Raw genomic sequence first — 18,136 nt, 5'->3', positions numbered from 1 at the left:
GGGTGTTACAGAACATACCTGTTCTCAAGCCGAAATGTACGGATGACAGAAGCAACAGTAAATCGACTCAGGTTGGGTTGGACTCTCTGTCCAGCCTCTCTCATTGTCAATCCATGATTTATAACATGGTCAACTAATGTTGCCCGAATTTCATTGGAAAGTGCTTGTCTTCTTTGTCTTTGTCCTCTTTCACCTCTCTGTGCACCCCTACCTCTATCTCTTCCTCTTCCTCAGTCAGATGCTTGACCAGGTGACGTTTGTGTTAGCCTAATGGGTACATGGGTGTCTGAATGGGTGTGGCTTTCTGAATGGGTGTGTTTGGAAATGGCTAAAAGTGTCTTGGTGTCAGATTCCTGTGTTTTCTGTAGGAAAGTGTGTGTACTCTAATGCAAAAGAAGTCAAGTTAATTGCTTATTGTGTTCAAAGGTGTGATTTGTGTTTTGAATATAACAAATGTGAGGAGAGATTTTGCTCTCTGAGTGTCAGTTTTTGCAGTTGAGCTTTACATTAGATTTTAGTGTGTTAGCAATTAGAAAAAAACTGCCTTATCCAGCTCTGGATGTCCTCCACATGGGTGTCCATACACCCAGCAGCCATTGCATCTAAAAGCGACATCTGATCATGTGGCCGATGGTCATATATCTTCCATCCCCATGCAGAAAAAAATTCTTCAATGGGGTTGAGGAATGGAGAGTATGGTGGCAAGAATAATAACATAATCCTGGGATGGGCAATAAACCACTCTGTGACTTAGTGGGAATTATGAAAGGCCACATTGTCCCACACAATCAGAAATACTGGTAAATTCTTCCTCTCCCTCCTGTGGGAGGTAAACGCTAAATCCTGGGTTACAGTAAAGACAAACATGCACCAATGCATCAGTTTTTTCCTGGAGACTTTCCTCAGTAATATACACATCAATCAAATGCCTTCAGTCAGAATGCTCTAAATAGTGTATAGTACCTGTTGCTTTGCCTGAAAATCCTGACAATTGATGTCACTTTGGATCTAGACAGGTGGGGCTGAACTCTTAGACTCGCTTTCCTCGCTTTTCTCTCTGTTGATGTCTTCTAGCTCTTCCTCTGCCTCTTGCTGCATCCATATTCCACTAGCTAAAGAAAAATGGCAATGGACAATGCCAATCCAAAGATTTGTAGATATGGGAAATCAGCACTAACTACACAAATTCCTAGATAGGTGCTTAGCTGAAATTATAGGTAGGTGTGTGTTTTCACTCAGCTTTCCAGCTTCAAGCATTGTAAAATGCTTGGTGGTGATCTACGGGGATAGTGGTGCTCTAGTAGTTATGGATCTGGCTGGGCTCCCATTAGGAACACCAGAAAATTGTGAGTTCACTCCCAGGAGGTGCCACCATTGTGCCCCTGAGCAAGGCCCTTGACCCCAACTTCCTCCAGGGGGACTGTCCCTGTAGATACAGCACTTCACTGTAAGTCGCTTTGGATAAAAGTGTCTGCTAAATGAATAAATGTAAATGTTTTACTGTATTATATGTGTTGCCATACCCAATATTTTTGCACAGAATACATTGTTGCGATGCAAAAAAGAAAGGGACACTCCATGACCTCATTTGTATAAATAGTAACAAAGCAGCAAACAAAAACAAAATTACAAAATTTCTGCTAGAAGCATAATTAAGAGAAAATGTGAAACAAGCACAACTATTTTAGCCCAAGTCAAGGTGGCCATTATTCCGCAACGGAGCAACCCAACATGCTACCGGTCTGTTCAAAACTTGCACGTCAAATGATTGTCCTGTGAGGGCAGCAAGCGTGGCGCAGGCACACTGACGCAGACACACATTTCAAAATGGCGGCAACAAACGGAGCGCCCTGTTATTTCAAATAAACCCCTTAATCATAACGTCTTTTAAAGTAATGAAGCACTTTTTGGCCAATGTGAATAATAAAGTAAAGCCCCCTAAGCATTTCGACAACAAAATAACGCGGGTAATCCTTGTTAACCTTGGCAAGATGACGGCGCGTGCACATGCTGCGGCTTCTCTCTCTCCCGAACAAACAGTGTTTTCGTGTTTTTCGTCCTGTAAGTTGCAGTGTTTTTGTACATCTTCGTCGCGTTTATCTGTTTTTAAACACGTATATAGCCGAACATTTTTGCTCGACATTGGCACAAGCAAACTTTTTGAGTTAGACTCTGCGTACGCCGAAGAACTAGATGATCTGGGTCTGCTCCGGAGGCCTACTCAATCACCGACCCCCGCTCCTGCACCTCGGCCAAAATGGAGACACCTCAAGCGGCGTGAGAGGAAGCAGAAGAGGGGTAAGCGCGGAGGTATCCGAGCTAGGCTAGCGGCTTGCCCACACAAACCCACTATCCCCTCCATCGTTCTGGCCAACGTACGCTCATTGGATAACAAACTGGACTACATCCGACTACTACGTTCATCTCAGAAGAACGTAAAGGACTGCTGTGTTTTTGTGTTCACAGAAACATGGCTCAGCGACTGTGTCCCGGACCGCGTCATTCAGCTTGACCAGCTAACATGCTACCGTGCTGACAGAGTTGCCGTCGCGGGAGGTAAGACCCGCGGTGGCGGGCTTTTGCGTTTATATCAATGACGCCTGGTGCCGCGATGCTGTTGCGGTCTGCAAATACTGCTCACCAGTGTTGGAGTTTATGGTGATTAAGTGCCGGCCGTTCTATCTACCGAGGGAATATACAGCTATACTATTGTTTGCTGTGTATATCCCTCCCACCTCCATTGGCAACAACAGGAGTGAGGCACTGAATGAACTGTACCAGCACATCAGTGAGCAGCAGACAGCCCACCCAGATTCTTTTCTCATCTTGGCTGGGGATTTCAATCATGCAGACTTAAAGAGTGTGTTTCCAAAAATACAGCAACACATAGACTTTCCTACACGGGGAAATAACATACTGGACTTTGTTTACACCACCCAAAGAGGAGCTTACGAGGCTTTCCCCCTCCCCCACCTAGGTGCCTCAGACCACATTACTGTCATGCTAATGCCTGCTCACCGACCGCTCGTTAAAGTCACCAAACCGGTTCGGAAGCAGATACGAGTGTGGCCGGAAGGGTCTTCAGAGGCTTTACAGGACTGCTTCAACACCACAGACTGGAGTATGTTTAAGCAGGCTGCCACATACAACAACTCCACTGACCTCCAGCAGTACGCAGAGACTGTTACAGCCTACATTAACAAATGTAACAGGATGTAACAGGATGTAACAGTCACTAAAACCATCACTGTCCGTGCCAACCAAAAGCCATGGATGACAGGGGAGGTCTACAGGCTGCTGAAAGGTCGGAACATTGCCTTCAGAGCTGGAGATGAGGCAAACCTGAAGACAGCTAGGGCCAACCTGTCCCATGGCATCAGAGAGGCTAAGAGACAGTACTCCAGAGGGATATCCCATCGCTTCAAAGACAGCAGAGACACACGGAGCCTGTGGCGGGGCATACAGTCCATCACAGATTACAAGCCCCCACCTCAGACCTGTGAAAGCACCATCTCCCTGCTGAATGAGCTGAACACCTTCTTTGCTCGCTTTGAAGTGCAAAATAGCACCAGTGCACAGAAGACCCCTCCCTCTCCTGATGACCAGGTAATGACTCTGTCCCCAGACAGTGTGAGGAGATCCCTCAGCAGGATCAACGCACGCAAAGCTCTGGGACAACATTCCTGGTCGTGTACTGAGAGACTGTGCAATGGAACTCACTGATGTCTTTACGGACATCTTTAACATCTCACTGAACCAGGCTGTCGTCCCCACTTGTTTCAAAGCCACCACCATTATTCCAGTCCCAAAAAAGTCATCTCCCTCCTGTTTTAACGACTACCGTCCTGTTGCACTTACTCCAATCCTCATGAAGTGCTTTGAACGACTAGTCTTGAAGCACATTAAGTCTGTCCTGCCCCCCTCCTTGGACCCCTTCCAGTTTGCGTATCGGCCCAACCGCTCAACCGAGGACGCCATCTTCACAGCACTCCATTCAGCACTCACACATCTGGATAAAAAAGACTCATACGTCCGAATGCTGTTCATAGACTTCAGTTCAGCATTTAACACTAGAATCCCCCAACAGCTCACTCAAAAACTGGTCCAGCTGGGGCTCAACACCTCACTGTGTAACTGGTTGTTGGATTTCCTTACAGGAAGACCACAAGCAGTACGGGTCGGCAGTAACACATCCAACACCATCATTCTTAACACGGGGACCCCTCAGGGATGTGTGTTGAGCCCCCTCCTCTTTACCCTGCTGACCCACGACTGCACACCGTCACACAGCTCAAACCTCTTCATTAAGTTTGCGGACGACACGACTGTGGTGGGTCTCATTAGCAATAGGGATGAGACTGATTACAGAAGCGAGGTGAGCCGCCTGGCCGCGTGGTGCGGAGACAACAATCTCTCTCTGAATGTGGAGAAGACGAAGGAGATTGTTGTTGACTTCAGGAGAGCGCACACTCAGCACGCCCCTCTGACCATTAATGGAGAGAGTGCGCAGTACCAAGTTCCTGGGTGTACACATCACTGAGGATCTCTCTTGGACAAACACCACTGCACTGGCCAAAAAATCACAACAGCGTCTCTACTTCCTTCGCAAACTAAGAAGAGCAAGAGCACCAGCCCCCATCATGTTCACCTTCTACAGAGGCACCACTGAGAGCATCCTGACGAGCTGCATCACTGTGTGGTTTGGAGCCTGCAAGGCATCCTGCCATAAAACCCTCCAACGCATAGTGAGAGCAGCTGAGAGGATCATTGGTGTCCCTCTCCCCTCCCTCCAGGCCATCTACAGTACCCGTCTCACCAAGAAAGCTCTCTGCATAGCAGCCGATCCCACCAACCCAATGCAAAGCTTCTTCAGCCTGCTGCCATCAGGGAGGAGACTGCGATGTCTCCAGGCCAGGACCAGCAGACTGAAGGACAGCTTCATCCATCTGGCTGTCAGGAAGCTCAACTCTCTCCCGGCTCTGCCCCCACTCCCCTCACTCCCCTCTTCTGCCCCACGGACTTTCTGAAACTTTCTGAATCTCTGTTATACACACACTAACACCAACACACACACACTCACTCACCTGCACCAGTCACTTTGTGTAGCATTAGTCTGTTACTCAGCCTACCTCATAAATGACTGTCTGTCCAAGGCTGCTCGTTATTACTTATCACCTCTTACGAGCTCTATTGCACTTTATGTCTGATCCGCAGTCTCTGCCACGTGCCCTTGTATATTGTATTTATTTATTCATATTTTTCTTACTTGTATTTTTCTTTTTTGTATTAATGTTACTGTTAATTAGGGTTTGTGAGAAAACGTTATTTCAATTCTCTGTATGTTCTGTACATGTGGCAGAATTGACAATAAAGCTGACTTTGACTTTGAAATTCTGGACAGTCATATTTAAAATTAGCGTACGGAATTAACCCAGAAGCGGTGTGGCTATTAGCATATGTCCCAGCATGCCCTACGGGGGTAATGTGAAAGCATAGACAATAAGTTTTAGGGCTGAATCCCTGTGTTCTAACACAAGGCGGCGACGAAGAGTCAAGCACGGGCTGAACCCCTGTGTTCTAACACAAGGTGGCGCCGAAGAGTCAAGCGAGGGCTGAACCCATGTGTTTCAATACAAGGCGGCCAAGTGCCGTCTGGCCTATTTGCATATGTCCCAACATGCAGCACTGTCGCAATGTGAACAGCCTAAACAATAAGTTTTAGGGGTGAATTTATATGCTTTGACATAAGGTGGCGTTGAAGAGCCAAGATATTAAACATTTGCCGTAATATCATAAACTGCGCCACCCCTCGATTGCGAGAAGAATGCTACCATCCTGACAGAACGCACATTAACTCTATTTGTTAATCTGACTTATTTGTAAACAGTATAAAATAATCTGTTTCTAATTACAATAAAAGTCGGATTCTAACACCACAAGTCCCGACTGTTTAGCAACATTTAGCTAATTTCATCAACGGATGGCTAATCACAAGGAATAAACATCTTAAAAGATGTATTTACTTGTATTTTGCTATCAGGGCTTTACAGTTTAACTTCAGGTCTGTGAAAGTATAGGACCGCAATGTGTATGCAGACCCAAAACACGGTAATTACTTAGGCGTTCACGCAACTTATTGCGAAAAACCAGGCAGAAATAGACTTGTAATTTTTTTTCTTTTTTTTTTTAAAGATATTAAATGTTTTTGTTAACGTTTAAAGGTATAAAAAACTTTTAGACAATAAGTTTTAGGGCTGAATTCATGTGTTTTAACAAAATGTGGCACCGACGACACTGTCGTACTGAAAATCTACTAATCTACTAATGTTAGTCTACTAATGTTTTAAACTAGAAATAATTCTCTTTAACATAAACGTACTGTTTTAATACACTGTTTGATATAATGTATGTGAATAGACTAGACAATAAGTTTTAGGGCTTAACTCATGTGTTTTAGCAAAATGTGACGCCGACGATCCAAGCGCTGTCTGGCCTGTTTGCAAATGTCCCAGCATGCACTAGAAACATTGTGTAAAAACTTTCGTTTCAAGATTCGATATGGAAGTTAGCCAACAAAGTTTTACAGATTTCATAAAACAAGACACTGCAAGAATCGCGTTCGATCCAGCGATGGGCCCATCTGCCTAACCCAACATGGGCGCCTCGCAATATTCAATATTCAAGAGGGACAATAGGTATGTACCATTAACTTGTTGTAATTCAAATAAAGACCACAGTTCTTGCATTATTAGATCTATATTTACTCCAGTATTTTACATTACATATATGTTTCTATAGAATTTACAGAATACCTGCAGCTGGCGGGTGCGGAAGGCTGTTCACTGCAGACCAAGAAGCAGCAATTGTTCAGATGGTGCTGAGGAATAATACAGTCTGTTTATAGGAAATACAGGCTGCTGCAATTGCAGACCACACAACATTTCACAACATTGATTCATTCGGCTTATCAACTATTGACAAGGTCTTGAAACATCACCACCTGGGCATGAAGCAAATCTACCGGGTGAAGAAGCTGAGATACCAATATGTACAGGTAAAAATTCACTATATGTTTACTATAAGTCTGTGCAGGACCTGTGAAATTTCATATGCATTCATGTGTTCCCTTTGGGATGGATGTTGTGATTTCATGAGGATCATGGAGCTCTAGTCCAGTGCTGAACCTCTTATATTCTTGTATGTGGATGAAGCTGGCTTCAATCTGGCCAAGACCAGGAGGCGTGGGAGGAATATCATTGGGCAACGAGCAACAGTGCAGATACCAGGGCAGAGAGGTGCAAAGATTACAATGTGCACAGGTATATCAGAAACCGGTCTGGTGGTATACATCCCAACAGTTGGGCCATATACTGTAACTCTGAGAAACTTATTGCGTTCCTTGATGAGCTTTACAGAGCACTGAAGGGAGAGAAGATGCTACAGTCACAACTCAGCATTATGCTGTCATATGGGACAATGTTCCTTTCCATCACAGAGCTGCCGTGAGGGACTGGTTTGTCGCTCATCCACACATCGCAATTGGTTGCACTACTTGCTGCAAATCTAACTCTGAATCACTCATAAGTTGCTAATAGGGTATAAAAGTAGCAAGAATGAGGTACCCCCATATCCACCATTCCTCAATGTAATTGAAGAATTCTTTTACATAAGAACATAAGAACTATACAAACGAGAGGAGGCCATTCGGCCCATCCAGCTCGCTTGGGGAGAACTTAACTAATAGCTCAGAGTTGTTAAAATCTTATCTAGCTCTGATTTAAAGGAACCCAAGGATTCAGCTTGCACTACGTTATCAGGAAGACTATTCCATACTCTGACTACACGCTGTGTAAAGAAGTGCTTCCTTAAATCCAGTTTGAAATGTTCTCCCGCTAATTTCCACCTATGGCCACGAGTTCTTGTATTTGAACTAATGCTGAAGTAACTATTCGGTTGAACAGCATCCAAACCTGTTAGAATCTTATAGACCTGGATCATGTCCCCCCTCAGTCTCCTTTGCTTGAGGCCCTACGCTGCACCTTTTCTAAGGCCGCTATGTCCTTTTTAAGATATGGTGACCAAACCTGCACACAATATTCTAGGTGAGGTCTCACCAAGGAATTGTATAATCTTAGCATTACCTCCCTTGACTTAAACTCCACACACCTGGAGATATACCCCAACATCCTATTGGCCTTTTTTATTGCTTCCCCGCACTGGCGAGAATGAGACATGGAAGCATCAACATACACACCAAGGTCTTTCTCATAATCAGCTACCTTTATTTCAGTAGGTCCCATAAAATACCTGTACTTTATATTTCTGCTCCCTACATGGAGTACCTTACATTTGTCTATATTAAATTTCATCTGCCAGGTGTCAGCCCAGTCACTAATTAAATTAAGATCCTGCTGTAGCTGCTGAGCCGCTAGTTCATTATCTGCTACACCACCCACCTTGGTGTCATCTGCAAATTTCACCAGTTTACTGTATATATTGGTGTCTATATCATTTATGTAAATTAGGAACAATAGTGGTCCTAAAATTTAACCCTGCGGTACCCCACTATGAACGCAGGCCCACTGTGACATTGAGCCAGGTGATGGAAAGTCTATGATCAGCATCTATATGATTTTAGATGCCATGACGGAGGCATGTAGAGCAGTCACAGGCAGACTGCCAAGGCTGGATCAGACATTCTCTGAGGTTTTTCCCACGGTGTATTGCCAGGGAAAATATTAATGTCATAACTGTACAGTATACAAATATTTTTGGTACACGACTTTTTTTTTTACTATTGTCTTGCGGTTTCTGATTTACATGCCAACAACAGTTTTGACTGGTAGTGTCTTAAATTTTTTGCTGTAGCATGTAATGACTGTTCAATAGTGTTTATTTAACCGACTGGCTTGATGCATGATCTGAAAGAAGTGTGTCACACGCTGACTAGGGAAGCAGAGACAAGGAGACGTAGGATACAGGGAATACAGGGTTTAATGAGCGATACACACGAAGGAGTAGGCAACACACAGATCGACATTACAATGACCGGACTGGAGAAACAAATGGAAACGCGGACTAAATACAATGGACTAATTGACAACGATCGGGAACAGCTGGTAAACATAGGGAATCCACATGGGGTTAATGAGGGGGTGTGGCACACATGAGGAGCGGACGATCGGGGCATGACAAAGTGTTTGCTTTTGAGCAAAGATAATATAGTTTTGAGAAGATTGTTTGATTTTGCAAGACGTAAGGTTTTCTGAATTTTGGTTGAATTTTAGGGTTTGTGGTTTGAGAAAAGGAGAGGAAATTTTAGGAAATGTGTTTTAGCAATTCAGAAAAACTGTAAAATGTCAAGGCATGTCAGACTACTTTGAAAGTGTGTGAGAGGCCTCAGACTCGATCCAGAGGGTTACAGTAAATACTTATTATGCTATATTTCTTTTATGTTCCTCTTTTTGTGTCTGGTACTATGGCAAAAAATTACCAATCTATCTATCTAGTGCTGCTTCATTATTCTATTCTCTTTGCGCAATGTACTGATGTACAGTACTGTCAGCAAAACAGCATGATACTACCAACACCATGCTTGACCATTGGTTCAGTGTTCTTAGGTTAAGAAAACAACCTCACCTTGACCCCTGCAAACATATCTTTTTCATTGTGGCCAAGCAGAGAAGTTAATGACACATTCAAACATCATTGTGACCCCCCCCCCCATGACTATGCAGCCATCAGTAGCCTTTCAGACTGTTAGCCTGTAATTAGTCTGGTACACACATCTTGGGTCACTGTCCTCTTCCAAAATAACTCTATTGCTTGGACAAGCTGCTGCTTTGTACCTGGCTTGGCCTCCTTGTGGATGAAGTCTTTCATCATGTGCCAAACAAGCTCGATGGGCTTCAAATCTGTTTAATTGTCATATACCACAGTGTCCCTCATTGCTCGACAATATCAGTCTTATTACTTTGTTTAGGCCTGTAATTATTGTATTACATACATTTTGGGTCTACCTCATCTCCAAAAGGGGAAGTAAAATATAAAATTCTAATTTCATCAATAAACTGACTAAAACATATCTTATGAATACGATAAATTTTCTTGTGTTTAGGCATATTGTGTTATTTTAGGAAATCTTACCAGGTATAATTTTCTTACTGCACTGGATCATCCCTCCGTCGTGCCCAACCATAACACACATCCCAGAAACTGCCACTCTGAAGCACATATTCAAGAGATCCTGCAAAACCAGAAGATTAGCATCAACTAATGAAAGTGATTTAAAATTTTACCTGAAAAAGGAGATGGAGGGTCCCGGAGGCTTTGTGGGAGTGATTTCCAAAGTTTTGAAGATAAAAAACTGTCAATACCACCCATATCAGACAAGCAAAGACAAGGCACCACTAGGATACTAGTACCTGCAGACCTGAGAGAATGTGAAGGTATATAAGGGAGGAGGAGCTCTGTAATATACTAGGCCCAGAGGTCTGTTCAGAAATTAGAGTTTCACTTTAGAGTTGCTCCCAGCCAACTTAATACTGAATGATATTGAAGCCTTTTTCCTTCTACCTGTTAACATTACCTACCTATTAGAAGTGGACTGCTTGAAGGCCAGTCCAAGCCACAATTTTCATAAATCAGCTAAAGTAAATTTTATAACTACAGTATGTAAGAGATCTGAATCTGAATCCCTTTATTCCTCCAATCCATATTTTATTTGAACTGAAATTAAATGATCAGTTATAGTATGAGGTAGTCTATGGATCACTTTAATATTAATCATTGAATACATAAATTGACCAGATTTGTTTTGCACAATCTAACAACAAACCCAAATTGGTATACACATGTTGTGGGATACACATATAATAGAAGTACACCGTACACCCGAGCAGTTCATATTAAGTGACGGACTGAACTCTCCATTCTGTTTCTGGCATAATGGTGGCTAGGTTTCAAGGGAACTCTGTGGGGGTTAATAAATCTTCAAGGCACTGGCGTGATTCATCTTCCCTCTCAATCTCTTCTGGAATGGCTATATAAATCCTACCTTCGTATCTTTGTATAACAGAAATAACTCAAGGCGCTTTACAGTTATGGCTGTAAAACACCCACTTGAAAATGCATCAGGTCACAGCACTATGAAAAGGCAAAAAAATGTGATTGCTTGCAGCTGTAAAACTTGTTGAGCTCCACAAATTGTCACACAGACTGGTAGATTGACAACTTATTGATTGTTCACCTAAAGAAGAAAAAGGCAATACAGAAGGGCTTCTAGCAAGAGGACAATCAAGAGTATGGCGGTTTCTGGGCTGTTTCGTAGAGTCTACAGGGACAAGATGTATCTACATCTAGAAACAAATGTCATGAAAAACATCAGAAGAGGTGCTAACATAACAGAAAAACTTCTATCCCTCTAAAACAGTGAACTAAACATCCCAGGTGAATCCATCATGGATTCATTGATTGCTATAATTGCTTAATTGCTATAAAAGCTTTTCAAAGTTCCATGTTCCGTTGGATACTTGGAAGTGTATCCATGGGAGCTGCCCTGTAAAAATGTATTATGTAGTAATGCTACATCATATAATAATTTGATCAAATGTAACACTTTTTCATCACATAATGCAGTTTTATTATATAATGCGTTGTCACACGCCATGTAACAATTTGTTATGTAATAAAATCACATTATTAATAACTTCACAAAATGTAACAAACTTTCATTAGCTTAATTTAGGTATATTTTCAGGGGTGTGTTTCCTTAAAACTTTGTGACACGAAATAGTTGATCAATGAGTGTTTCTCAAAACCCTCTGTAACTTAAAGAAGTTTGTAACCACATAAAATAACATGGGACCCAACCCACTTGTTAATTTCTATGCTGTTCTTTATTTGAACTTGTGCCTGTTCTCACAGAGACACAGAAGGCACCCAAAAGGGGTCATAAAAACACACTGATGCTATTTTTTGGACAATGTATTAATAATGATGATGATAACAATATTGATGATAATTGTGGCAGAACGACCGACGGAGGAGCAGACAAAGAGAGCCCAAGTAGTTGTAAATAGCACCATATCACTTATTTTATTACTCTTCTCTTTTTTTTTCTCCCTCTTTTCTTAAAAATACAAACACGTACGGAGACAAAAATTCACCGCACAACTAACCCAAAGAAAGGAAAAAACAGAAAAAGGATATGAGTGGCCAGACTATGCTTAAGAGCCCTGGCTCACAACCGCAGAGAAAACGCATTTCACCAGCCCCACTTCTCTTCTTACCACTGAGCCACTAGGCCTTATATTGACCAAGACAAACTATAGCTCCTCCCCCAGGTTAGCCCCATTAAGCAAAATAATCAATTAACCCAATAACAGCAAAAATCAAACAAAACAATAAATCAAGCAAACAAACAAATCATACCCAGACATACAAAATAATTATGTTACATCAAAATACATTATAGTGTTATTAGAAACAGCAAAAAGACCAACACACAAAACACCCCCGTCACATTGGACTTTACCCTCGCCCCTACGGGAAACCCCGCTATTTACATGAGTTGGACCAGTCCCTCGGTTTCGCGTCCGAAACCAGGAAGTAAGCAGCCAACAGTCCAATATCGGTAAGCTAAACAGAATATAAAAATAAACCAAGAAATTAAACAGTACATATGAAAAAGTGAAAAAGTAGTACCACGACCAGCGTCCGGACAGCATGTTGGAAAATGCCGGCAAATGGCTGCCTGCACGCTGGTTAGCTGCGTAAGCGTCACAGCTCACCCTGTGACAATAATGATGATGATAATAATTGTAGGTTAATGTCCCAATAAAAAAATTATAATATAGGCTATTTGTTACATTTTGTCGAGTTGTTGCATAATGTGATGTTCAGTGTTATTATGTAATGCATTGTTACCTGGCTCAGTGGGTAGCACTGTTTTTAATTTGAATTGCATGCAAAAGAATTGCAGGTAAAAGAAGTAGACATTTCAGTCCCTAGAATGCAATGTGTGATATGGCTTTCAGTAAAAGATTGAAAAAGATTTTAAAAGATTCAATAAAATAATAAATGAATAAAATCAAAGAGTGAAGATTGGTAATGTACTTAAAATGTTTGTTTGGAACTTCTTCTTCTTCTGTTCCTTTTTTTGTAGCACAATAAGCCTCTGTGATTTGACTAATAAAATCTTTTGTAGAACTGAAGTGTTATGAATGTGCCCTTAGTCAGCCTTTACGAAGGCTAGAGAAGCGATAAAATGTCTTCCATATGACTTGTATAACTGTATTGGTCTGACTAGTATTAACTTCTAATTTTCAGAGCCGGTTAACAAACCAGAGTAGTCAAGACATCTAGTCATAGAACCTATTGCCAGAGAGTAAATGTAGGGTTATGAACAGCATCTAAAAGTATTGATAGTTCAGGATAATCTCACATGCAGTGGTAGGGCATCCCACATCCTAGTTGCAGCAATGGCAAAGGCATGGTCACATTTTCATTTCAAGCATGCAAGCATGCAAGACAGAATGAAGATTAATTGCTGATTGGCTGATCTGAGACTCAGCGTAAGGCAGTGTTAATTTTGACAGCATATTTTGATGTAGTTTTACTCTTTGTCCTTTGACGAAAATGCAACTTAATTTTAGACATATTTTAGTCATATGATTTTTTTTAGTTGAAGAAAATTACAGAGCTAACACAAAGTTTCAGGCATTGGACACAGGCCCACATTTTGGGACACAGGCCCACAAATACATACAGAAGCAACGTTGTGGTGTCATGCCCCGATCGTCCGCTCCTTCCGTGTGCCACGCCCCGGACTTCGAAGAAGACGCTTCCTCTCACGGAGGAAGAATACCTCGAGCTGATTGATGAAACAATGTATTGGCTCACGCAGCCCGAGGTAAAAAAGGACCCCGTAGCTCGAGTCCTCGCTACGAGGTCGAGAGAGATCTTAGAACAGATCTCCCCGCCTTGCCCCTCACAGCTGAGGTGTGAGCCAACCTGCGGCAGTTAAGGGAAGGAGTGGCAGAGGCGCTGATCAACCGAGTACACCGGGACAATGACCTGCCTCTCCCCCCGCCATCCGGGCAGCCTGAACTCCCTGTCACCCCCGCTGCGTCTGCTCAACAGAAAAAGCGGAAGATTACCAAACGGAGGGGTATGTCAGAAGCCTTTCCGGAATCCGCCGCTTTGCCGCGTACGCCCGTCGCCTGCGCAGCCACTCTTCCGTCTGCACCCAACGCCTGCGCAGCTGCTCTTCCGTCAGTGCCCGAGGCTTGTCTGTCCACGGTGCCATCGGCATCTGAGACCCTGGGCAGACGCTTTTTCACCCTCCAGGGACTTTACTGGCGGATAATGGGGGAGCCAGCGTTGCAGGCCTAGCCTACCCAGAGTCTGCCCTGCTCATAGAGCAGCTGTGGAGGGAATTTGAGGCAATCACTCCAACTTCTCCACCCGAGAAACTGAACAAAGCAGAGGAGACCTTGAGGAAGCTGCTCCAGTGGAGGAAGGGGCATGCTCCCTCAATAGGAGAAGCTGCGGTGCCCAGAGGTGTCTGCAGTGCCCCCAGAGGTTCCCATCTCCGAGGTTCCGGCTGCACCCAAGGATCCTGAACCGGCGTTGGCCTGCAGCTGCTGCGCCCAACACCCCGACCCAGGCTCTGCAAACCTCCTGGCAAATCTCCAGGCCCCAGTGACCCCATTTCAGGCAGTCGATGCTCCGCCTCCCCTGGTCCACGGCCTCAGTTTTCCTGGTCCCAGCTCCCTTGGCCTCAGTCCGCCTGGCTCCTGGTTCCCCGGTTCAAGTTCCCCCAGCTCCAGTCCCCCAGGTTCCTGACCCTGCTCTCGTGCCCCTGGCTTCCTTGACCTCAGTCCCTGTCCCCATGGAGGTCCCTGACGACCTGACCACCGCTCCATCCTCCATAATGGAGCTGGATGAGGAGCTGGAGTGGGACCCCTCGGGGATCACCCTGACGACTTCCCCAGTGGACCCCCCTCAGCGGATCCCGTCAGCCACCGCCCCCTCATTGTGGCAGTTCCCAGCCAGGTGCCCATCTCTCGGTCTCCCGGAGAGGGAGGGGACACCGACGTCGGGGTCGACTCCCTGGCTCGCCTTCGCTCCCCCAGGCTCCCGCTTGGCAGATGCCCCCGGCCTCACCCATGGAGCCTTGTCGGCCGGTTGTGGCCCGGTCTCGGGCGCCTCGTCGGTCGCCTGCAGGTTCCCCGCCAGCAGCTTATTGGTCGCCCATGCCTGGGCTGGCTGAGGCTGCACCCCCGCTTTCTGTGGCTATGGCTCCCTCCTCACCTTCTTCACCAGCCCCTTTACCTGCTTCCTCACCACCCTCGGCATCCCTGTCCGCCCCGGTTCCAGCCTCACGATTGCCTGCTGCTCCTGTGGCCCCCGCCTTACACCTGCCGAGGGTCCCTTCAGCTCCCCGTTGCCCCTTGCCCTTAGCTCCCTTGCCCCCTGTGTTCACTCCCCATCCTGCTCCACCGTCATTCCCCTCTAGTTCCTTCGTGCCCACCATGTTTGCTCCTCGTCCCTCCATTCCTTTGCTCCCTTCTGGTGCCTTTGTGCCCCCTGTATTTCCCCCTCGTCTCTCAGTGCCCTTCTGTACCCCCTGTGTTTTCTCCCCGTCCCTCTGTGTCTTCCTCTCTGTTTGGTTCCTTTGTGCCTCCTGTGTGTCCTTCTCGTCCTTCTGTCCCCTGCTGGTCCCTATGTGCCTCCTGTGGGTGTGCCCCCTGTGTTTCCTCCTCATCCCTTTGTGCCTTTATTCCTTGGTGTGGTTCCTCCGTTGTCCCCTTTGTTGTTCCCTGGTCCTGTGTTTCCGTCTTTGGTGTGTTTGTGTTTGTCTGCGTTCCCCGTGGATTGTGGCTTATTGTTTGAGTTGTCCTCCTTGTGCCAGTTCTGTGTCCCCATGTTGTTCCCCGTGGTGCTTTGATGTTTTTTTACTTTTGTTTACCAGGTTTCATCATGTCCCCGACCTAGTCTCCTTGCTCCCCTTAGGCACGCTCAGAGTGCGCGCCTTTTATTGTCATGCTTCGATCGTCCGCTCCTTCCGTGTGGCATGCCCCTTCGTTAACCCTGTGTGGATTCCCCATGTTTACTAGCTGTTTCTGATTGTTGTCATTAGTCCAGTGTATTTAATTCGCGTTTCCGTTTGTTTCCCCAGTCCGGTCATTGTAATGTCAACCTGCGTTTGCTGTCTACTCATTTATTTTTACGTCCATTAAACCCAGTATTTTCCCCGATTTCTGGTGTCCTGCGCTTCTATCTGCGCTCCGTGCACCGTGAGATGTGACACGTGGACTCTGTCATTGTCTCCAATGATGTCCATTTCAGTCCCATGCAATCTTCATTATCTATGTTCTTTGTTGGCAGTGTGGAAGCCCGTAGTACCCCCACTGCAGGTAATATAAGCGATGGATGAGCTAAAATCACACTGCAATGATTGCAATAAGAGATTTAATAAGCACTGTTATGTAAAATTAAATTAAGTCTTGTTCTTTTTTTTAATAGCCAGAAGGAAACGTAGACGGTCATAAACCTTACCCACAATATTTGAAATGGTGCAGGACTGCAAGAATCAATGCCACAAACAACAACTTAAGGTCCTTCAGGATCTAGAAAGACATGAACTGACTGCTGCTGCAAGAGAGATGGAGCTGTAATGCATCAGGGCATTGTGCACCCTCTCCGGTGCACCATCAACTTCTGTGTTTGGTTCTGCCCCAAGGAGCTCTTCTGCTGCAACATCAATGGCCACAATACACAGGGGAAATCAAAATCTCTGCTCGAAGAATGTGGCCATTTCTATGAGCTTGTTTAAATTCATCAATTCTGGCAAAAGAACATTGTTAGCAGCCCTGCAAAACTCACACATACATTTCCTCACTGTAGAAATGCCTATTAGTTAAGTTCTCCCCAAACAAGCATGATGGGCCGAATGGCCCCCTCTCGTTTGTAAATTTCTTATGTTCTTACACCAAACAAATGTGCCACAAGCCTCAACTCTGTGTTGGTTGCCAACTTCCATAGTGCTATGGCTATGTGTTCTTTTAAGGGCACACAACTACAAAAGTTGGCATCATGTTATCCAAATTTCAATCGCAATCTGCTGCAAAGGTACTCAAATGTGTCCTGACACTTCCTAAAATTCTGGATCCACTGGTCATCTGTAAAATTAGGAACAACTGAAGTCCACCATTCATTCGCTCTCTTGTGGGCCATACTGAAGGTGGGTCGCAACATGTTAGCAGCATGATAAGGTCTGGTCGATGAGCGGGATCTGAAATAAAACAACAAAAAAGCCATAGGTTCAGGTAATGTACTGTTTTCACATAGCTTTAAATTTCACTTGTAAGTAGCTCGAGAATGAACAAACTAGCTCTAACCTGTACTTACCACTCGCTGTTGTCTTTCCTGTCCAAAACTAATCTTAGTCTCGTTCTTCTCCTTCTGATGGCACAAAATTGTGCTTTAAAAAGCTAGTTGACAGAGGTTCTAAATAGAAAAATCAACACCAGTCTCAGCACATCTTCCATGTTTTATTCCAGCAAAGGAAACAACGACCATGCCACATGTTGTGATGTCAGTCAGGGGCAGTCACTGATGATGTGATTAGGTGTCGGTACCAGTTTTTATGCCAGTGGAAAACCAATACAAAAGAAGAACTGTACTTTTGGTACTTTGTTGAAGTACCAAAAGTATGGTACCTGGTGCAGTGGGAAAATGCCCTAAAGTATTGTAATGTTTGTCTCAGGTATAGTGTATTACTGGTTAATACTGAATTTAAAGACATCACAATCATGCCAGTGCAGTGGCCTGTTCTACGAAGGGGGTTTAACAAAATCATATTTAACCCAGAGTTAATTTGCGAACGCGGGGTTGCCAAAATCAGGTTGTCTCAATCGGTGCTAATCAGTACTACAACGGCAGTTAAGAAGTTGATTTCCTACATCGGTGTTAACTGTGTTGCACGTTCACATAAATGGAGCACGTTCGGCAGTGCAAGTCACCGTTTGACTCATGGCATGATCTCCATGTTTCATGGAGGAAGACTGCATGCTAATTATGCAGGATTATGAGGAGTTTAAATCAACGCTGTAAAGAAAGTGCAATACCA

The sequence above is a fragment of the Paramormyrops kingsleyae genome, chromosome 2 (assembly GCF_048594095.1).
Source record: "Paramormyrops kingsleyae isolate MSU_618 chromosome 2, PKINGS_0.4, whole genome shotgun sequence".
NCBI classification, from domain to species: domain Eukaryota; kingdom Metazoa; phylum Chordata; class Actinopteri; order Osteoglossiformes; family Mormyridae; genus Paramormyrops; species Paramormyrops kingsleyae.
The sequence above is the reverse complement of the archived record's forward strand: the minus strand, read 5'-3'. Positions refer to the sequence as shown.